The sequence below is a fragment of the Canis lupus genome, chromosome 3 (genome assembly GCF_011100685.1).
Source record: "Canis lupus familiaris isolate Mischka breed German Shepherd chromosome 3, alternate assembly UU_Cfam_GSD_1.0, whole genome shotgun sequence".
Classification (NCBI taxonomy): Eukaryota; Metazoa; Chordata; class Mammalia; order Carnivora; family Canidae; genus Canis; species Canis lupus.
Window position 1 is genome coordinate 23,798,248 of NC_049224.1, and position 23,048 is coordinate 23,821,295.

Here is a 23,048-nt window from a genome sequence, read left to right on the forward strand (position 1 = left end):
AAATAAGTGTGTGCATTATGTATGTATAAAGATTCATCCATACTCAAAGTTTTGGGGCTTATTCCAGGGAGCTATTACAGAATTCTGATTTAAGTAGTTGAGCTATTTTGTTTACTGTATATTTTGAGTCAGGGGTAATTTTTAATGCAGAAATCCGTGATTTGACATTATTAGGTGCAATGTGCAGGAATTGCTTTACAGGAATTTAATAGAATGAGAAATTGATTTATGGCCAAGTACCAGGAGTTCCTTACTTTAGGAACTGGGCCAAAATCTCCTTCAGATATTTCCTTTGTTCAAATTTCTTACAAATTTTTATATATCCTACCTATATACATTTCTTTTATCTATATGGCTCCATGTGGCTACCTGATATTGTTTTGTCTTATGAGTTTGTTTTTGCATGCACTTGGAGAAATTGCTTCTTAAATTACACTTGATGTTTCTAATCTGTAGCTTCATGTGCAAAGAGAATTCCAGAGAGTGGACATGGCATATCTATACAATTTTGATCCCAGAGGAATGAATATAAAATTAAGGTCTAAAATTGATGTAGAACAACAAAAAATGCTTCACAATAAAATTGTTAAAAATCATTGCAGGGACCATTTTTTTAAATCGCCCTAGTGAACTGTTATGAAATTCATTTTGGGGATTGCAACCACAATAAAACTATAGAAATTAAGATTCATAGCAGAAATTGCAGAACGTGGTGAGATGATGTCGCAAGATTGCGTCAGGGTTTCAGTTTGGCAAATGATGTTTGCGAACTTTGCTCATTGCCATGTTTCGATAAACCATAGATAACATACTTTTGCAGTTGCTTTCTCTGAGAAACACCTTATTAAGGTTTCATGTCCTGACTTTTCACTTACTTCGTCCCTTTCATTGCTTACTTAACTTACGCATCATTCTGCCTTTCAAAGTACAAATTCACTTTGAGTTCTCTTTATCCCAGTAATTATAGGTAGAAATAACCTCAATGGAACAGGACATTGGTTGACTCTTAGAGAAATTTCAACTAAATATAACCTTATTAGCTCTTAAGTAGAATAATTAAATACCTCTTTTACTTTTAAGAGGATCTTTCATTATTCTTTTTTTATTGTTATCATTCTACTTTAGTCTGACGATGATAATGAACTTTCAGAGAAAAGCAATATAAGTAAATAAAAAAGGCTTTTATATTAAATGAAAAAGCATTGTGTACAATGAAGAAAGGCTGAAAACTCTCAATTGTCATTTAATAAGTATTCTGAGTTTATGTTCAAAGTTATTATGTTATGTTACGGTATTCTTTAATAAAGTCTTATTTTCTAAGTTATTTGTTTAAAAGAAAAGTGTATCCCTTTCTTAAAGGAAAAACATATCTAAGAGGCTCTGGAAAGTCTACTCATGTACTCAGTTTTCTGTCTGAGAATTATTAATTTCCCTTGTCACTTAATTCTTTTGTTTATATTCATACTTCAAATGAAACATTTGAGTACTTTGCTTAAACTCACTTATAATGAGCACAGTATTCCCCTAATCTTTCAGGTGTATGACACACATATACTAATTAGTATTCAATTCCATTTTCTTCTTTGTCTTGGTGAAATAAAAATTGAAATTGCCATTTCAAATTTACACACACAGTGGGAAATTATTGAGAGCACCACAATGTTTATAATTGGTTTTGGATTTAAAGGGTTAGTGCAATAAATACAGTTAAACAAAACCTTTTTCTGCCCATTTTCAAGTTTTTCTGACCTTATATTCCTTATCTACTTTTTTTTTTCCTGACTAATAAATAGCTACCACATTGAACATGGACTAGTTCATTAGCATCTTGGAATGTCAATTTCTCTTTCTGACAGATGTCTTAGAAATAGTAACTTTGTACAACTATAGAAATATGTCTTGGGTTATCTTACATAAAAATGTATAAGCTTATTTAAATTTTCTGGGTACTTTACTAACTGACTAAAATCTGAAAATGGATGTTTGTTATTTATTTTTAAAGATAATCCTTTTATATTCATTATCTTTCTTTTATAGATATATATAGTAAAATACTATTTCTTGAATTTCAGAGGTGATTTATGTATATGCATTCTAGAGAGAATTTCCAGCTATCCATTTATTCATCCATCAACAAACATTTACTAAATGAACATGTCTTCTGTAGTCTCTGCTCTACTAGGCACTAGAAGAAAGACAGCACTTTCTTTCAAGATATTCTGAATCTAGGGGCACCTGGGTGGCCAGTTGGTTAAATGGCTGACTCCGGATTTTGGCATAGGTCATGATTGCAGGGTCCTGGGCTTGAGCCCCACATTGAGTCCCATGTCGGACTGTGCTTAGCAGGGAGTCTGCTTGGAAATTCTCTCCCTCTCTCTCTGCCTCTCCCCCTGCTTTTGCTCTCGTCTCTAAAATAAACAAATCTCTAAAGGAAGAAACAAACACAAGATGTTCTGAATCTAGGATATAGAAAAGTAAACAAGGTAAACACGACAATATATGATATTTACCTTGGTCTTACATCATCTGCTAACCATTTTATTTGAATCATATTTTATTATATTTGAACAGCCTATTCTAGTAAAACTTTTGTCAAATTTAAAAGCTTAATATTGGGATCCCTGGGTGGCGCAGCGGTTTAGCGCCTGCCTTTGGCCCAGGGCGTGATCCTGGAGATCCGGGATCGAATCCCACGTCAGGCTCCTGGTGCATGGAGCCTGCTTCTCTCTCTGCCTGTGTCTCTGCCTCTCTCTCTCTCTCACTGTGTGCCTATCATAAATAAATAAAAATTAAAAAAAAATAAAAAAAAATAAAAGCTTAATATTTAGCATAATATTTATAGAACTTAAGGAGAGGAATTGCCTTTATACTAGGTATTATGTAGCTGTATCATTACATGCTGACCTGTTTGATGGGTATACCAAAGCGAAGCCATAATTTTCCTTTGAAAGTTAACTTACCAGTAGTGTCAATCCAAGTATTTTATCACTGAGAAAAATAGGCTTTCATCTTTCCTTTTTAAATAATTAATTACTCTTTCAAAAAATTTGAATATGATCTTAATATGTTCCTTTTTAATATGCCACAGAGTTTTTGTGCAGGGAGAGAGTTACTTCTGAAACTTTAGTGTGTATGGGAATCTTTTGGGCCACTGGGTAAAAATAGAAACTTCTGGATTTCCTCTCAGACCTACTGCAGGTCCTCAGACTACACTGAAAAAAGATGTCTAATCAGCCTATAAAGCCTGGATTTGGACTCCCCAAGATATATTTAAAAATAAAATTAAAATACCCCTTTTGCATGATGACCTGGGCACTTTGTCATTGGAACTACCAGTTATGATAACAGTATGGGTAGAAGGAGAGGAAAGAATGGTGAGGAAAAATGAAGAAGGATAATGAGAAATATGTCACCCACAAAAGTTCTCTGAACTAGATGGAGGCAGATTGTTAGATATCCTAGTCAGAAGTGCACCCAGCTTTAGCAGCAATTCCTAACAAGTATTATTCATTAGTCATAAAATCTTTTAAGAATTTTCAGCAACTACTGTTCCTAAATGGCTTAGATTCTTGGCTGTTGTAAAATGTAAAATATCTATCTCAAAGCAAGATCATTTGACTTTTATATTTCAAAGAAAATAATAGTTAATGCAGAGTATATGGGCCCAAATGAGAATTACGTGAGCACAAGTTGAATTACAGACTCACATTTCTGAGTACACATTCTACACATGGTTGGATTTTTTGTTTTTGTTGTTGTTGTTTGTTATTTTTAATCTTTGTGAACAGTGGGTTGAAAATGCTGCAAAAAAAAGAAAAAACCAGAATAATCATCTATGCCATTTCAAAATGACATAATGTGTGTGAAAACTCTTTGGTACTTACAGACAGCTGGAGCTCCTTGAGATATGAAAACCATTTTTAAAGACATAGATTTTAAGAAGTAGATTTTTTTCTTTCATTTTCTGGTTGTTTTCTAGTTACAGAAACTGAATTACATAGGATCTAATCCATCCTTACTACGTCTTCATTCAAGTAGAAAATGTTTTAGTCTATTTTTTCCCTTAAAAAAGCTACCTTCTCAAGTACACTGCCATCCATACTAAACACCTCTCTAAGGCTAATGACATCTGAACATTAATATGCTGCTGCTTTTAGTGATTTCTTTTCATAAACAGTAATCCTAGATGGAAAATTGCAATTTTTCCTTAAGTTGTTTATTACAATTAACCTTTCATACACAGTGTGTGTTTTAAAAAAATGTTACTTTTTAAGAAATTTTTAAAAACAAAAAGATACTAAGCATTAAGAAAAAATAATTTGATGTATCTGAAAAATAATATATATTTATATTATTTCTATAATATATATAGTCTATTTATTTGGTTATTTATGGCATTTGTACTAATACTAATACATATTGCTTTCTGATGAGCTTTAAAGGATGTATGTATGTTGGATCTTCACTCCAGATACTATGAGCTATGAAGCATATGATTAACAATATGGCATTTGTTCTCTAATTTGAAAGAAGCTGTATCTGGAATCTCTTCTCTTTGCTCTAAGCTACTTCCTCTCTGACTTTCAACACCCAGGGCCTTATTGACCTGGATTTCTTGCTGTTCCACAGCTTCATCTGGCTGTTTCCTGCTGCTGCGTGTAAGCCCAGACCCTTCCTGCTCTATCTACTGACCATCTACTAGGCTTCGTTTGATTCAGACCCTTCATTCCATTCTGTATAAAGTGATTCCTGGCATTTCTGCTCTTTATCTCCAATAATAGAAGTGACCACACTGTGGGCACCTTGGTGGCTCAGTCAGTGAAGCAACTGACTCTTGGTTTTGGCTCAGGTCATGATCTCAAGGTCATGAGATCGAGCCTTGTGTCAGCTCCACGCCTGGTGGGGGAGTCTGCTTGCAATTTTCCTTTTCTCTCCAACTGCCCCTCCTCACACCGCATTCTTTCTCTCTCTCTCTCTCTCTCTCTAACACAAATGAATCTTAACAAAAAAAAAAAAGTGACAGCACTGTCCTTTTTTCTCACTCTGCCAATTATATATGTTAGTCACTAGCAGCTAACATTCTCTAGGGTCACTGTTTACTTTTCTCTCTCCTCCTATACTGTAAGCCACTTGAGAGTAGGAATTACACCTAGTTTAAATCTATTTCCATAGCACCTTGAGTAAAAAACAAAACCAAGCAAAACAAACAAACAAAAAACAGATAGACACAGATAAAATAGAGATTATTGAACAAAATAAGTGGAAGAGAGATAGCCTGTGTTTGCGTGGTAATCATACCATACCGAGTGGTACAGAGAATGTCCTAGCAACTCACTTCATTCTCCATGTTCAGATGTTATAAATTTTCATTTGAGCTGTGCTGTCTTAGCACAATTCCTTGGTGCCATATGTGGTGTGTCTATCCACAGAATAGGGAATGTCACACCCATCTGGGCAGCACAGGAATCAGAATTTCTGTAAATCCTCATGACCTGTACCTTTCTCTGTAATTGCTGCAAACCCACCTTTATAAACAACACTAGATAGACATGGGTAATATTTGTAAGATGTTCTCTAGGAAGTCTGCACATTAAGCCACAAATACCAAACACCAAAATGTTCATCTTCTCTTATCCCATTTAAGTTTTTCCCGAAACAAACTAAATATCAAATGTTTGTTTTAGCCTCTTGCACATTTTTATAAATTTATTATTATATTCACACAGGAATTTGAAACTTTATACAATACTGCTGTTAAGGTAACCAAATCTTGGGACTCCTGGGTGGCTCAGCAGTTGAGCATCTGCCTTAAGCTCAGAGCATGATCCTGGAGTCCCAGGATCAAGTCCCATGTCAGGCTCCCTGCGCGTGTCGCTGCCTCTCTCCATGTCTCTCATGAATAAATAAATAAAATCTTTAAAAAAAAAAAAGTAACCAAATCTTCTCTAAGATTAATTTGCCCTAGTAAAATAAGCTTTTAAAATACTAGTATCTTTTTAGCTTATGTAATTTGTAATTTTTACCCCTGCGGGAATGTCAAAAACATACAAACTATGCCTTATTATTATCATTCATAAAATATAGAATGTAAAGGTTTACAGGGAATTTCTTTTAAAGATTTTATTTATTTATTCATGAGAGACACAGAGAGAGGGAGACACACACACAGAGACACAGGCAGAGGGAGAAGCAGGCTCCATGCAGGGAGCCCGACGTGGGACTCGATTCTGGGACTCCAGGATCAGGCCCTGGGCAGAAGGCAGGCGCTAAACTGCTGAGTCATCCAGGGATCCCCTAAAAGGAATAGTTTTAACACAGTTTTTAGCATCTGTTAAACTCTGAGTAGCTGATTCCATGTACTACCCTTATATAAAAACTGTTTCATTGTATTTGCTACATATTTTGGCCATGAGGGAAACATTTCCAGCTTAACTTTTGCATTTATGAAGGTTAAGTGTCTTGTAGTTCACTCAGTTCCCATTATCTTGTGACTACTACCAGGATGACTTTTTAGTTTACGATACTGTTAAGAGTGAACTAGAGTTAATCTGAATTAATTGAAAATAGTGACTCCAAAGTTTAGAATCTCTGGTTTTACAATGTACCCTGATCACGTTCATGGCAAACTTAATGCCAGTTCCCTCTTCATCTCTCTCCACATGGCCATCTAGTCAGCCTCTGGGCCATCTCTTCTAGTTTCTGGGCACTTAGGACTAAAGGGGGCGTGACACTCTGAGTTCCAGTCATCTTTCAGGGTTTCTTATTGTAACTTTTCTCTTACATTGCTTGATGCACGCCTTATAATCCTGTGATTGTGAATCCAACTTCACCCAAGGTGTTAAACCGGCTCGTGAGAACTGCCTATGGGAAATGCTGCTTATGAATTAGATTCAGCTCCTGCATCCAATGCAGTAGTTCTTCCTAATAGGGTAAGGGCATAGAGGGTCTGCTGGCAGCCTGTCCCGAGTCCCCAGAGGTGAGAAATGCAGAAAAGCAGGGGAAAAAGCGAGAGTCTGAGCTAAAGGTTTGATTGTCTCTTCATGTTTATCTTCTGTGAACCAGTGGGATTACTGTTTGGATTGGGTTGAAGGAATCCCTTATTTCCACTGTAGACACTGAACAAATTTGTTCCGCCCCAACGCCTTACTGAAAACCCCCTTGTTTTGAAAATGCTACCAAACATAGTGCCACCTAGCCTGATGCTGAAAGCTTTATTTTCTTGATACAGTAATTAATTTGAAAATATTTTGGTTTGGGGGAGTTTGTTGTTTAAAACTAACTGAATGTGGTTAGACAAGTGCAGAAAAAAATGAACTATATTCACCTAGACTTGGGTTGCAAGGGAGTCTCATTAGCAATAGTATTATATTTAGCTTTAAATAATTTAACAGCTACCACTGTGAATTGTTACAATTGCTTTACATATTTTGACTGTGTATTTCCAGGTAATTGGTATTGTTCTTGTCCCCATTGTTCAGATGGGGAAATCTAGGCATGAAAAAGTAAGCTGTCCAAACTCACTAAAATAGTAAATTGCATGCTTTGGGATTTAAACACAGGCAGTTTGTGTGAGGCCAGCGCCAAACCACTTATAACCTCTGTGCTATCCTTTCTTTGACAGCTCTTGAAAGTTCTCTTTTCCCTTTTTTTGAAGAAGGGATGGGCACTTGTAGTGGGCATGAGGGAGTCTAGCATTTTCTTAGGCTTTATGAAGTGCCTGTTGCATCCTATAAAATTTATATTTGCCCATAAACAAGCAATCCACCTCTAGCTTGGGGCAGCAGTTCCCAAAATCCACCTACATAAAAGTGACCTGGAGAGCTGTTTAAATAGAGTCTTCACCCTTTGAGTTTTTGAATTAGTGGATCAGAGATGGGATCTGGGGCACCACACAATGAGCAGACACTGCCGGTAGATTTTGATATTGGTGATTTTGAGGAAAAAAGTAGTAATCACTATCCTAATGGAGCTCACAGTAGACTTAGTGTGTGTGACATACTTCCCATTGGATGTGCCCCTTTATTTATTTTAAAAGATTTTATTTATTTATTCATGAGAGACACACAGAGAGACACACACAGAGAGACACAGGGCAGAGGGAGAAGCAGGCTCCATGCAGGGAGCCTGAAGTGGGACTCGATCCCGGGACTCCAGGATCACACCCTTGGGCCAAAGGCAGGTGCTCAACCACTGAGCCACCCAAGTTCTCTGATGTGCTCCTTTCAATATTATAATCAACTTGAGTAAATTAAGATATTGGCGAACAATATATTGCTCTTCAAGGTGAGACATTGGTGTGAAACATTTCATGGCACCAAGACATCACAAATTCAAGATCTTACTACCTAAGCTGTTTTGGTGCTATTTTAGTTTTAATCTGTCTGTATCAATGTCTGCCATGAGTAGAACCTCCTTTCTTCTATGAACTAGATACAGTAATGTTTAATTGTTTTCAAAGGATTTTTGTCTGTAACATGAAGCCTTCAATAATTAAGTCATAATTAAATAGTAAAAGGATTATAAAAATACCCCCAACCCTATAAGACCAGGCTTTAAATGTTTTATTGTTAAATCCTCAGCTGGGTCTCAGGAGTCTCTAAGGAAGAACTATTTATTTTCTGTGCAACCAGAATATAATGAAAACATCAAAAAAGCCATTTACATTTTAATTATTAAAGGTGAATTTAGCCTATTCACCATTTTTGAGGATGGTGTTAAGGGAGTTATTCCAGAGAGAGAACAGAATTAACAAAGTCATAAGGGAAAACGGAAGGAGCACAAGGTACATCAGGGACTGCTCTTTTCTGAAAAGATGAGTAGATGTAGGGGAATAGGAAGATGCAAGTCTGCAGAGGTAAGGAGACACCAAAATGAAAAAATACAGCAGTGTCCAATGAGGCACTTGATGGTTATTGTAGGTTTTCAGCAGGGTGTTGACACTGTCAGAACTAGAGTTCAGAAAGACGACCTGTCGGCGGGATGTATTATGAGTACCCAACACAATGCTGAGTGTTTAAGAGGTGGTTAGTAAAATTTCATCGAGTAAACATCATGCTTAATGCAGAGACAAGCCTAGAAGCAGGCTTACCAGTTAGGAGGCTTTTATAGCTAACTGCCCAAGGAGAACCTATATTACACTAGCAGCTGTTGAAATAAAAATAGAAGATTAAATTGTAAGAGGGCTTGAGGGTGCAGCACTGATGATTCAATTGTGTGTAGGGGAGAAGAGGAAGAAAAAGAAATGAGAAAAAATAAACTCCAGGGTTTTGAGCTTAAGTGTGATTTTGGTACCATTAAAAGAAATATCGAAATCAGGAAAAGAGGTTGGTATGGTTGGAAAATGATGAATATATTTTGAGTCTTAATGTTTGATTTACTTGGAGAAAATCCTAACAGTGTCCAAGATAAAGTTGGAAGAGTGATAGTTTGCTGCTCTGTACAGACATTGGAAGTAGATTAAGTGGGCACCACTGCCATGTGATACTTGGCATCGTTGGCCATTTGTGAGTCACATGGTCACACCTACTGGAATGGGAGGTAAGGTGGTATCCACTTAAGAGTTGAAATAGATATTTGAGGGGACAGTAGGAACCCTAAAATGAAGTATCTTCTCCAAATGGTAAAAGCTTCTTTTTCTTCTAATTCCATTTCCATCCAAACAGTTTATAAGACAACAGTTTACCTGGGAGCACCATTATGCAGGACCCTCAGGAAGGAAAGAATTGAACTTTGAGCTTCTGATAAGTGTTGCCATTCTACATTAATGCCTTGTTCAGGACGTTTCATTTTCATACCATAGGTTGGTTCCATTTTTTTCCATGTATTTGTTTTTAATGTACTTCTGTGGCTGCTGCTGTTTTCCCCAGAATTGATATAGTTAATTAAAATAGCAGCTATTTCAGCCTAACATTCATGTACTTAGTGTAGATTGTTTTATCTTGTTGTGATTTTTGGTCCTTAAAAAAATAATAAAGGTCTCTTTTCTTTCCAAATGGGCTCTCAAATTTCTTGCATCTATTATATTTTTAATGCTTCAGTAGCTTTGAAGTATTTTTTTCCTGAATTCATAATACATAGGCTATATTTTCATTTCTGAGATTTTAAAAAACTGTGTTAAACCCAGGTCTCCTTAGTTTATTACTATCATTAGTGCTGTTAGAGGTATAGTGCTGAATTTCAGATGTAGATGTGAATTTTTGTAACTTAGTTTTCCTAGCAGGAGCCCAACCTAAGCCAGTATTTTTACATTACAGCAGCTTTCAAGAAGCTCTTAAACTGAAATGTGATTATCATGCAGAACAAAAAAACAAATAAGACATTTTAACATTACCAGTGGATCTTTCCTTTTCTTAGGAGCATTAACCCAGATTTGGAAAGATGTATAGAAATGTTGAAAGAAGAGCACATTATCTAATATTTTTTTCAGAATATTTTTGTTAGTTTCAGATCTGCTGTAGATAAATTAGTATTAATTGAGCAGCTACTATTTGCCGAGAGCCATGTGGGCCATAGACAAGTTTTCTGTGCTCATGTGGAGCTTATCCAAGTAGATAAAACAATTTAAATTATCTTATGTGGAAATTTTCTACTTCATTATGTGGACATTTGAGAGAGAAAAGGCTCTTTGATTTAATTCAGTGAACAATTCAATGCTTAACCACGTGCTTTGCAAAGACTAGAGAATTTACCCTGTGAGTTCCAGCCACATGGGCCTTTTTTGAAGAGTACTCCCTTCTGCTTTCCCAGGCTTAGAAAAAAGTCTTTGAAAGTGACCTCCAACTCCATTTAAATTCATAAATCCATTCATGTAATATATTCATTGAGTATTTTCCATGGGCCAACTGTTGTTCTAGATGCCACCCTCTCAAGAAAGCCTTAACCACCCCCCTTACCTCAAACTAAATGTGGTTCTCCTAATACATGTTCCTATAGCATTTTGTTCTTTTCTCCTCTAGCACTTGTCACAGCTTATATATAAAGACTGCATAGGAGATTATTTTATGAGGTAAGCTTCTTGAGGATAGGGGCACTATCTGTTGGCTCACTTGTATTCTTACCAATCCTTATGACTAAATCTTTAATAAATAAGAACAGATTTGTTGTCATAATCAATATCCTAAATAAAAGTTCTATTTTCCTTTTTTTAAAAAAATTATTATTTAAGTATAATTGACATATAGTGTCCTATTAGTTTTAGGGCATGACATAGTGATTCAATAATTCCACATGTTATGCAATGTTCACCATGATAAACGTAGCCACCATCTGTCACCGTATGCTGTGTGATGTTATTGCAATATTATTGACTATATTCCTTGCACTTTTCATCTCTGTGACTTATTTATTTTATAATTGGAAGTTTGTACCTCTTAATCTCCTTCACCTATTTTTTTTCCATTCCCCTACCCTCTGCCCTCTAGCACCACCAGTTTGTTTTCCTGTATATACTAGAAATACAGAAAAGCCTCTGTTTCTGATTTTGTTTGTTTGCTTACTTGTTTTGTTTTTTGGATTCCACATATAAGTGAAATCATATGGTATTTTTCTTTCTCTGAATCAATTAACCCGCTTAACATATAATGCTCTCTGGGTCCATCCATATAGTCACAAATGGCAAGATCTCATTCTTTTTATGGCTAAGTAATAGTCCATTATGTGTATATACCACATATATACCACATCTTTCTCCATTCTTCTCTCAATGGACACTTAGCAGTTCTATTCTATGGTAAGCAATATGGTATTCGAGATCCAAGATCCGTGGTTCTGGATTCAACTGGCCATTGTCATTTTGAATACAGTTACTTAACCACTCTAAGATACAAGTTATATATAAATACACACACACACACACACACATAGAGAGAGAGAGAGAGAGTGGCCTCTTAGGATTGTTATGAGGATTATATGATGGATGTTTAGTTACATGTTGGCTATATAACAAATAATATATGTACATTTTCACATATCCAACAAATATTTAAAAGTTGTAGCCAAAACTTTTAACTGTCTCCCCATATGTTTTTCATGTTTCTGTAGCAAGAGGATTAGTGGCGAAAGAGTTTTACCTCAGATAGTTAAATTCTGTAAGATTCAGTATATTCTGTATAAATATATGTTCCACTAGCTGTGGCCACGTGTCTCACAAGTGGCCAAAGGCATATAAGGAAAAGTGTCGCATGGTGGTTTCTGGGAACCTTCCTTAGGATACAACACTCACATGCCCCCTTCATCCCTTTCTCCATTTGCTGCTGTGAATTCAGATGCTTCCAACTTTTTGGACAATGAGATAAAGGTTACCTATGGTGGCCACGAGATAGAAGGTTCCCAGGGCTCTGATATACCAGCCCCCTTCTTCCTAGCCACATGTTTATACAAGAGAAAAGCCAAGTTCTTTCCTATTTAAGCCACTATTAAGCTGGGTTTTTGTCACAGCTGAACCAAATCATACTTAATATAAGTCTGCCAATAGCATGTTCAGTGTTAGATCCAAGACAGAATGTTTTAATGCCATAATAATAATGTTTAAGTATTACTTATAAGTGCAAAGGGATTCATTTAAAATGAGACCTACAGAGCAGATAAGTTTTCAGATTGTTCCAGTGGATGAAAGAGGCATTTCAGGTGGACAGACATAGCAAAAGAAGAATTACCTTTTTGTCCAGCCTCCCCAGACCCCCCGTTTCCCCAAGCATAGTGGGTGCTCCACTTTGTGCACTTCTCTCTCTTCCTTTCTCTGAGTCTTTGATGCCCATTCAATCTGGTGTGTGACCTTGGGCAGGCCACTTAATATTTCTAGGCCTTGGTTTCCTATTTCCAGTATTATTGATATTCTCTTTATGTCCATGACAAGGTATTTGCTCCATTATCATATATATATATATAGCATTCTCTTTTGTTTTGTAGTTAGTTATCTGTGTGTCTTACTCTTTTGATTACATGCAACAGATGCAAAAATCTTTTCTGTTTTTACATTTCCCACTGTACTTGTCATTATGTTTGTAGATTATAGACATGCAAGAAATAATGGATGAATTAAATCCATTTAAAGATTAGAGGCATAAATGCACATGTGATAATAGTCAGAAATACAGCTGGAAAACTAAGTTGTAGGATGTCATAGAAATTCGTGCTTACCACTGTGGAAAATATACGTGTTTTAATTTGGGTGGGAGGGAAAAGCCACTGAAGGTTTGAAAACAGTGAAGTGATTTAACAAAGGAAGAAATCCATAGTTCAAGCTACAAAAAAAAAAAAAAAAAAAAAAAAATCAAGTATAGTTTCGTTTGCCTAAATTTGCCTTTAAAAATGATACAATCAGTACATTCTTAAAAGATGTCCTAATTACCCATGTCTGCTCAGTTAAACTATTATTTTAAAATAATGAGATATATTTTATTTTCTTCCTCGTAAATTTCAAATAATTTAATGTTTTGCTATACAGAATTGTTTGGTAGTGGTGAAACTCTGTTTCTTTGAAAACAAGTACAAATGTTATTTTTCCATGTTATTAAGGAGTTGCTGTTGGACCAGAGTCCACAAGAGCTGTGCGAGGAGTAGAATTTTTTTCTGTAGTTGGTTTTGTTCTTTGTTTATTCTTCTCCTCACTTAAGGAGCAAAGATGACCAAAAATCCCCCATTATCTTTCCCTGTTGGCCCATACAGAAGACCAGAATTGCCCAATTAATTTATTAAGCCTAATATAAAAAACAAATGAAATAGGGGCTCTTGGGTGGCTCAGTCAGTTAAGTATCTGCCTTTGGCTCAGGTCATGATCCCAGGGTCCAGGTTGAGCCCACATTGGGCTCTCTGCTCAGCAGGATGCCTGTTTCTCCCTCTTCCTCTGCCTGCCACTCCCCCTGTTTGTGCACTCTCTCTCTCTCTCTCTGTCTGGCAAAGAAGTAAATAAAATCATAAAAAAAGAACAACAAATGAAATAGTGTATCATGCATATAAAAGGATTTTGAAAAGTAAAATTAAAGAAATAGGGTCTAATGTGCCTAATCAGGGTGAATTAAAGAATCATTTCATTCTTTTTATTGTTTTTCCACATTTGTAAATGAAAGTTCAGTTTTCCTCTTCTCTGGGAAAAATGGTAAGGATAACAAACAATCATGAAATGCTTAAAAATGCTAGGTAGGTAAGAGTAACATCATCTTTAATACTCAGGCAACCCTGTGTGTTAGATAACACCTTACTAGCATTGCATGGATAAAGAAATTCTGGTTTACAAAGGTTAAGAAACTTGCCCAAGGCCATGTTAGGAACAGTGGGGCACACCTAGCTTGCCAGCCTGACTTTTCAAAAACAAACATCTTGCTATTTAGTCCTGCCCTGAAGAAACAGAGCTTCTGTTGTTCCTTCTAGTATCTTCCAGTGGATGCAGGAAATTTGGGGTTTTAGAGATCCTTTTTGCTGATCAGCACGTAGAAAGGAGGCATCTTGCACATCCTACAGATGGATGATACAGGGCTCCCAGTTCCTGTGCTTTGCTTCTCTTTTGTTTCTCATCTTTCCAGTGTTTTTATAGCACCGCCATTCTTGCTGACCACTGAAAATGAGAGGTCCTGATCTCAGCAAGCCCAGTCCCAGATGTTGGTTTGTTGTGAAAAACTTGACCTCAAATTTCAGGATTTGTTTGCTCATAAATGTATTCAGAAGGTTAAAACATATTAGAGCACTTTACCTTCCATATATTATTCAAAAATAATTAAATATTTAAGGGTAGTACCATAACTCCCATAGAAATACAATGCAAATTACAAATTAATCCTTACTATAGAAATACAGATGCAAGTAGAAGAATTAGAAGGTATTATTTGCTTCTTCTAGGGTGACTTCACTGCATGGAATCTTTTGTATCCAGTGACATTTCAGCTTGCCTGAAATTAGATGATCTGCTTGGCACCCTTAGTAACGTTCCTAGCAGCTACCTGTAGGTCTTGAGTAACAATTTCATCATAAGGACAAATAGCCAAGTACTGCTTAGTTTGTCTGTTTATGCAAAATTTTTGAATCATGAAGTCCTCAAAGCCATGAAATGTAAGTCATTTTGTTATTGTCCAAAGCCTATTCTGATATATTCTAATATGGCAATACAATTTAACTTCTGAAATCTATTTATTTTATTCTATTTTCGAAACACAGATGTAAGTTTGTGCTTATTTTAAAGCTAGAAGAACACAAAGAATATAGAAAGTTATTACTTGATAATCACTACTACATCTGTGTCCTGGAGCTTTCCAGGCTGTCTATTTAGCCCTCTTATTGCTTTTTTTGGTTAATTCATTCATATTCCACAATACTAGAAAATAATATCCTAGAAATCTTGCCATCTTTTGTGCTACAGCATATGTTTACTTTGTAGACTTTTTTCTTTAGTACATGAAAATGAAGATTATCATTGTATTCTGCTTCCCACAAGTACTTTTTAAGTTTTTATTGTGTGATACTTGTTTTTTGTCTTAATGTTTAATTGATCCTACGTCAGCTTTTAAAATTTCAGGACACTTGCTGCTACTACCAATAATATCTTCATAAATGGGAAACTATAGAGTGTTCCCATAGCAAAACGTGGAAATTCTCCTATTGACACTGTTGCTGTTTGCATGCTACAAATGATACGATGAATTAAGAGAAATCAGAGAGGATAATGTAGTCTTTCCTGCCGACTAATCCTTCACTGTCCTGAGCAGCGATACTGGCATCAGGAAACTCTCAGTTTTAGCAAAGACTATCCATAAAGTAATTGGAGATCCTGTTTTTATTTTTGTTTGTAGCTATATTGTTGTTATTGTATTGATTTACTCAGCACTGTCCTCAGCCACATTCACTCTGAAGTCCCCTCAGTGAGGTGGTTAAAGCAGAGGAGAACATTCACATGGATCCTACATGGAACTTCCTCCCACATAAGAGCTGTTGCCACCTACAGGAATGTAAGAAAGTCAAGTCTCGCCCTCAGCCTCCCTCGCCCCTCTCCCTTTATAGCATATTCACTTGTGCCCCTGTGCTTAGGCAGCAAGAATTTTTTTTCTTTTTGGTAGCATCTCTGGATTCTTTGAAAAGTAAAGATTAGCAGGGTGACCTTATTTTCATTAATTCTGATGGTTTTTTATTGGCATTAGCATTCCTTCTTATGTCTTGAGATCATTTTCTCTTTTTATTCCTCCTGTTTCTTCTCTAACTTCTCCTATCTTGGCTACACAGTTTCTCTATTTTTCTTCTCCCTCCCTCCCTTCCATCTTTTTACTGAATCTGTCCGGATTGACAGGCTTTTTATGAACAATGACTCCTTTAATTTTTGGCCTAGCCATATGAAGTAACCAAGAAAGAGACAAAAATCTAAAATTCAGGGCATATGAATTAAAATCTATACTTCAGACCGTAGAACTTTATTTATGAGAGTTCTACACTCCTTTTATATATGCTACTCCATCGAACTTAATATAGAAGTAGAAGTCTTTAAACAAAATAGCCACAGTTCCATTCACTTCCGAATGTGAAGCTGTGAATGTCAGGAGCATGTGAAGAAAGTCTACCCACAGCAAGTACCAAGAGAGTTGAGTATAGTGAGAGCCCTTTAGAAGCAGGTGGAAACACAGAGGGAACTTTTATGCTAGGCCAGGACTCTTGGAACAACCAACAGATCACACCCATGACAGTGTATTGCTTCTGTTGCATGCTGTTCAGTGAATGAGGTGTTTCACTTTGATTGGAAGCTTTACCAGGTGCAAGGAATCATAAAGTGATTATTGTTTTATGTCTGTTCACGTGTGCTGTTTCCCATCTCTTTTTAAACAAGGTGGTTAAATGAATTGAACACATGTCAAACACTCAGGCCTGGCCAACACTCAGAATAGCGAAAGACAGTTGAGAAGCCCTCTTCTTTGGAGCTTCAGAACTAAATATTTGGTTAGCTAATAAAAATTGATTTAAAAAAATTTAAATTCTGTTTCATGTTTCTTGGATGAACCACACTCATAGAGCATTATTAAAACTTCAGTTTTATTTCTTTGCTTAAACATACTGGTGAAGTTAATCAAGCATAGAATCCTAGATATCGATATCTTAGATAATAGTTATTAATCATTTCCCCAGTATTATTGTTTGTTTTCAGTAATTTGCCTTTCTGAGGTTTTTCAAAGCTTTTTCATGTTTTCATAGGCAAAAAATCACTCTCCTTTCCCAGTTACATTTTAACAATTACGCTTAACTAAATTACATAATTAAAATAACAAGCACAGCTTGAAAAAAACAGGTTGGAGAACAAATGCAACTGACTCTTGGTGAGCGTGCAGCTCAGCCAGCAAGAATGGGGGTGGTGGGCCCCACCAAGAACAGCCCAACGTGCCAGAGGTGGGAGCATGCTTAACAGTGGGAACAGAGAGCATCCATTGATCGGGTTTTTGGTGGCATGGAGATTGTTTAGAGAAATTCTATTATAGCAACTAGGACCAGTCATGTCAAAACTATAAGCCACGCACTGTTGCTGAGTTGCTCCTTTCTCCTTGATGTACTTCAAACAAACGTGTTCCTCCTCAGGCATATTCACCATGCTCCCCACCACTGAGGTCTCCACAGAACATGTTAAAGAGGGATTCAATAAAATGCATTTATAAGATAATGTGAAAGAAAGGGAGAGTTCTAATTCTGTGTTGTTTTTAACTAGAAGCTTCTAGTGATAATGTTCCTGGTTTGTTTGTTTTTAACCCCATAAGTGATAGTCTTTACAATCCAAATATTTAAAACTGCCTGGGAGGCCCAAAGTTATTTCTCATATCACACAAAACAGATGGTTACCTCTTCTTTTTGCTTGAAGCTTACTTGTATTCCAACACTCTACCCAAAAGGCCTCCTAGGAGGATTGTCTTCACTGTGAACTGTGTGTGCTTCAATGAGGCTGATTATGAACAAAAGGGTGAATTTTTAAAAATCTCATTTACAGATATAAAAGTTTAAATACTATCAGTGCAAAATCATTATTTGGAAATTTCAAATAAATTTCTGTACTCACATACTTCCAGATACTTGGTGTTAGGAAAAAAGAGCTTATTGAGTGTATGGAGGGTTTTTTTTTTTTTTCTTTCATTTTCATTCACCAGAGGTAGAATGCTAGTACATAAAATAAAATCTCTGTTAAGATAAAAGTATTATGAATAATGAGAATTTACAATTTTAGGTTCTCTAATTTCTCAGTTACATATTTTCTTTATAATAATCACATGAGGAATAAGGTTTCTAACTCAATAGAAGGACCTCTGATGTTCAAGTGAAAGACTCATTTCTTGAAGTTGAAAAGTGGTTATAGTTTGGTGGTTCTTCCTTTAAGAAATGTTTTTCTTTTAGTTTAAGCATGAATATATGCATATTTAATATACAGTAACAGCAAATTCCTCATGTTGTATTTTTAGCAATTCTAATGATGGAATATATGGAAGTCTCATCCTGTCTAGAAGATCCTTTTATTAATCTTTCACCTAATGCTTTAATTATTTATATGATAATCAATAATCCTCATCATTAAAAAAGAAAAAAATAATACTTCAAAAATTTCTATTCACTACCACTTAGTAATCAATTTAAACAAATTGCCTGTTTCATGCAAATTATGAAAACATTGGTATATAATGATTTCTACAAAATGTCATTATTATATAAGTACCATATATTTACATAATACTCTGATGTGATATGCTAATCTTCAAATCTTCATTTTTATACAGAAGCCCACAAACTACTGCTTGTTTGTGCCTCGATAATCATGAAGTAAATGACGACTAAGTGTTTGATTTTTAACATGATTTTCCTAAGAATAAGCTATGAATCAGGCATTTATTTTTCTTGCTAGTTGATCTTCTCAAATTAAATAAATGGGATCATTAAACTGAGTTGGCTTTAATATCTTAGCAGCCTAAGGAAGCAAACCAAAACCTAAGCCCATAATGCCTCAAGGGTAAAAAAATCAAAACCTTATGGACAACCAATCACATCAGCTAACTAGGCTTTCCCAAATAATGCAACTGGTTAAGCTAGAGCCTATCAAATAATTTCCTTGCTTTGCTTCAACCTCTTCCCCATAAAAGGCTTTCTTTCCCCTAGCTCTTATTGGCAGGGCACTCCCACCACTTCTGGATTGGTGCTGCCCCATTTGAATTGATTTTTGCTCAAATAGACTCTTTAAAAAAATGTTAATATGCTTCAGTTTACCTTTTAACAGTCTTCAATTGGGAAGTGTTTCCTAAAGTTTCCTCAAAAAGGAGTTCTTCGTCTTCCACTTCCCAAGCATTACACCATTTAAAAAACTGAATGCTTCTTTTTCAATTAAATAAAACAATATAGTAATTCCTTTTTGCAAACTGTCTTTGTTTGCATTTTATGTTTGGATTATTGTTATGCAGTGATACCAGCTACCAGTCAGACTCGCACTTGAAGGTATTACTTAAGTATATCACAACTTCTGGTAACAAGCTTGAAGTGGAGGAAAACAATTAGCTATTCATAAAGCTACTTTTAAAGCCAGTTGCTTATTTAATACAAGCTTTCGCCTAAATGACAACCACAAATAATTTTAAGTATGTCATTATATAATAAGTATGTTTAAAATGCTTATGCACTATATTTTATACTAGGTAGTGAGTCCAGAAAATATTTTGTACTATTACATAGGGTGGTCATAAGTCATTGTCTTTGAGAAGAGAGGAATACAGGGAAGGGACTAATGATCCCTTCCCCCACTCAGGATACCATTTGCCAGCACTGATTTGATGAGGAATCTCTTCATTTCTTGGTATTATTACTCATTCCCCACCTTTTTTCCTCAGTCCTCATCCCTTACAGAAACCCAGCACAGTAAAGCTGATGTGTGACCTGTCATTTCATTCTTCCTATGTTGATTTAGACAAGCAAATTATTGCAAAGTGCGTGATGTTATGTTGTATATGTTTGTTTTTATTTTTTTTAATTTTTATTTATTTATGATAGTCACACAGAGTGAGAGAGGCAGAGACACAGGCAGAGGGAGAAGCAGGCTCCATGCACCGGGAGCCTGATGTGGGATTCGATCCCGGGTCTCCAGGATCGTGCCCTGGGCCAAAGGCAGGCGCTAAACCGCTGCGCCACTCAGGGATCCCTTTTTTTTTTCTTTAATTTTTATATGTTTGTTTTTAAACTTATGTGAATGGTATTTTGTATATTTCAATATGCTTTTTCACATATTCTTGTGTTTGTCAGATAGTTATGTAAAATCCAGCTCACCATTTCTGGCTCTTAGAAAGTATGGCTGTGTGTATTTGCGCACGAATACACACACATCCATGCATGTTCACACACATGCATTTTATATTTTAAATCTCTTATACCTCTAGGAATATTCACTTAAACTGCCTTCTTTGCTAACATAAAAAAATCTATAGTAAAGATGTGTGTACATTTCTCGTTGAACACTTAGGCCACAATTTTTCAGTAATAGGCCACAGTTCTTCAGGAATAATACCCCAAAGCAGGTTGCTTCATTTTGCTAACGACTAACAGGTTGAAGTAACTATACCAGTTGATATATCATTAGAGGAATACCTCACCAGTACTTGATATTATCTTACATTTTTGTTTTGCCACTCTCTTGGCTATCAATTACTGTCTTTTACTTAATTTGCACTTACTAAATTAATAGTGAGAGTTTGGCTCTTGCTATTTCCTTTCTCTAAATTGCTTTTTAATATCCTTTACTCCATGTTCTATTAGTTTCATCTCGTGTGTGTGTGTGTGTGTGTGTCTGTGTTTCTGTAAAAACACTTTGTATAGTTTAGATCAGTACTTCTCAATTGCATATGCAGCTCACATAACCTTTGTGAAAGGAGGGGATCCCAAAGTACTTATTCAGGAACTTCACAGGTCCACACTAGTTCCATAATAACTCTAAAACATTCTTTGTCATTCCCACTGTATTAATATTTGCACGGATGCCACAAAACAACAGTGCTTAGAACTGCTGGTTCCTTAGCACAAATCAATAGACTAGCACCAAACGGTCCTAGTAGTCATTTTATCTATCTCCCATCATGCACATGTTGAGGTAAAAGTTTAAAGAAATTCAGCTCATTTAAGAATGTCCTTGATGAAGCATTAATGATCATTAATTTTATTAAATGCCAGTCCTTGCTATGTCTTTAATATTATGCACAATCCAATGGAAATTATACAGGAAGCACTTCTAATGAGTTTGGAAGTGTGATGATTATCTCAAGGAAAAGCACTTGGGAGACTGTGTGAGTTGCAAGCTGAACTACTCCCTCCCTTTTTTTATAGTTTATTTTTATTTTCTTTATACATTTGTTTATTTATTTGAGAGACAGAGTGAGGGCCAGAGGGGCAGAGGGAGAGAATCTTAAGCAGACACCATGCCCAGCACAGAGCCCGACACAGGGTTCAATCCTATGACCCTGAGATCATGACCTGAGCTGAAATCAAGAGTCGAACGTTTAACCAACTGAGCTACTCAGTCACTCCTACCCCCTCCTTTTTAAATATCATGTTTACTTTAAGGAACAAATTTTACAAACCATGACTATTCATATCTGGATACTTGGCAGATATTGCCTTGAAAATGAGCAAAGTAGTCCTGCCACATTAAGGAACATAGCTGACAGCATTTGTTGCTAGTGACAAAATTTGAAATTTCAAGTGAAAATTAGAATTTTGGAAAACATGTAGGTACTGATGTGAGCTTGATAGCTTCTAATACTTAAAGACTTTTCTAGGGATCCCTGGGTGGCGCAGCTGTTTGGCGCCTGCCTTTGGCCCAGGGCACGATCCTGGAGACCCGGGATCGAATCCCACGTCGGGCTCCCTGCATGGAGCCTGCTTCTCCCTCTGCCTGTGTCTCTGCCTCTCTGTCTCTCTCTGTGTGACTATCATGAATAAATAAATAAAAATCTTAAAAAAAAAAAAGACTTTTCTGATAAAATTGGTGGTGATATTAATGAATGTAACTTTTTGATATTATATACTTAAATGTGTTGATATTTAGAAATTCTTCATAGGTCAGTGAGACCATATTTTCCAAATGGTCATTTCCTAAAGGTAACCATGCATAGGTAGGAAATCTATTTAAAGTGCAAGATAAACCAATGAATTTTAACTTAACAAATATAAAAAGTCCATTGATAGAATTCATATTCCACATGGCAACTAAAATTTAAAACTACTGTCAAATTTGGATGTGCTAGCAAGGAAGCCTATACATGTTAACTGGAAAGATTATTAAAATAGCCCTTTCTTTTCTACATATCTCTATGAAGCTGTGCTTTCTTCATTTACCTCAGCCAAAAAATATTTTGTAATAGATTGAATGCAGAAGCAAATGCAAGAAGATATGAGTATCTTCTCTTAAGCTAGATACTCCAGAGATTTGTAAAAATGTAAAATAACCTTTCAACATTTTTAGTTTGGGACAACATAGTTATTTTTTTTTATAAAAATATGTCATTTTTGTTAAAATGTATTGGGTTTAGGGTTTATTATTATTTTTAAATTAATTAATAAATGTGTTTTTAATTTGTCAGTTTTAATTTTAATATATGAAGTATATTATATATACTTCATATATTACTATATATAATGTGTATATACATATATATTACACACATATATATCTCTCACAATGCCGTGTGTGAGTGCATTTGCTCCTTGGGTCCTTCAGTAATTTTTAAGAGTAAAGGAGTCCTAAGACCTAAAAGTTTGCACACTATCATACTAAAAAAGCCCCTGTCCATTTTAGACATTACAAATCTCTCCTTTCCAGCTGTCACCTTTCTATTAACTTTACGTGTAATATACTTGGGTGAATAGAAACCTTTAATATGGTGCAGGGGGGAACCAATTTCATTTTTCCCTTCACATTTCATGTTTTTCTGGTCTTCTTGAGAATAGCGTCTTCAACTCTGAGGTCACTAAAATATGTTACTACACTTTCTTCTATTAGATGAATAGTGTACTTTTCACATTTGGCCCTTAATACATTACAATCCAACCTCGTTTTTCTCTATATAGAA

General features: G+C 35.7%; 1 protein-coding gene across 3 annotated transcripts in view; it reads left to right on the plus strand.

Annotated features, from left to right (window-relative positions):
* The window catches only part of EDIL3 (EGF like repeats and discoidin domains 3), a 393,208-nt gene that overhangs the window by 263,444 nt on the left and 106,716 nt on the right, over window positions 1-23,048 (plus strand). The window lies entirely within an intron of this gene.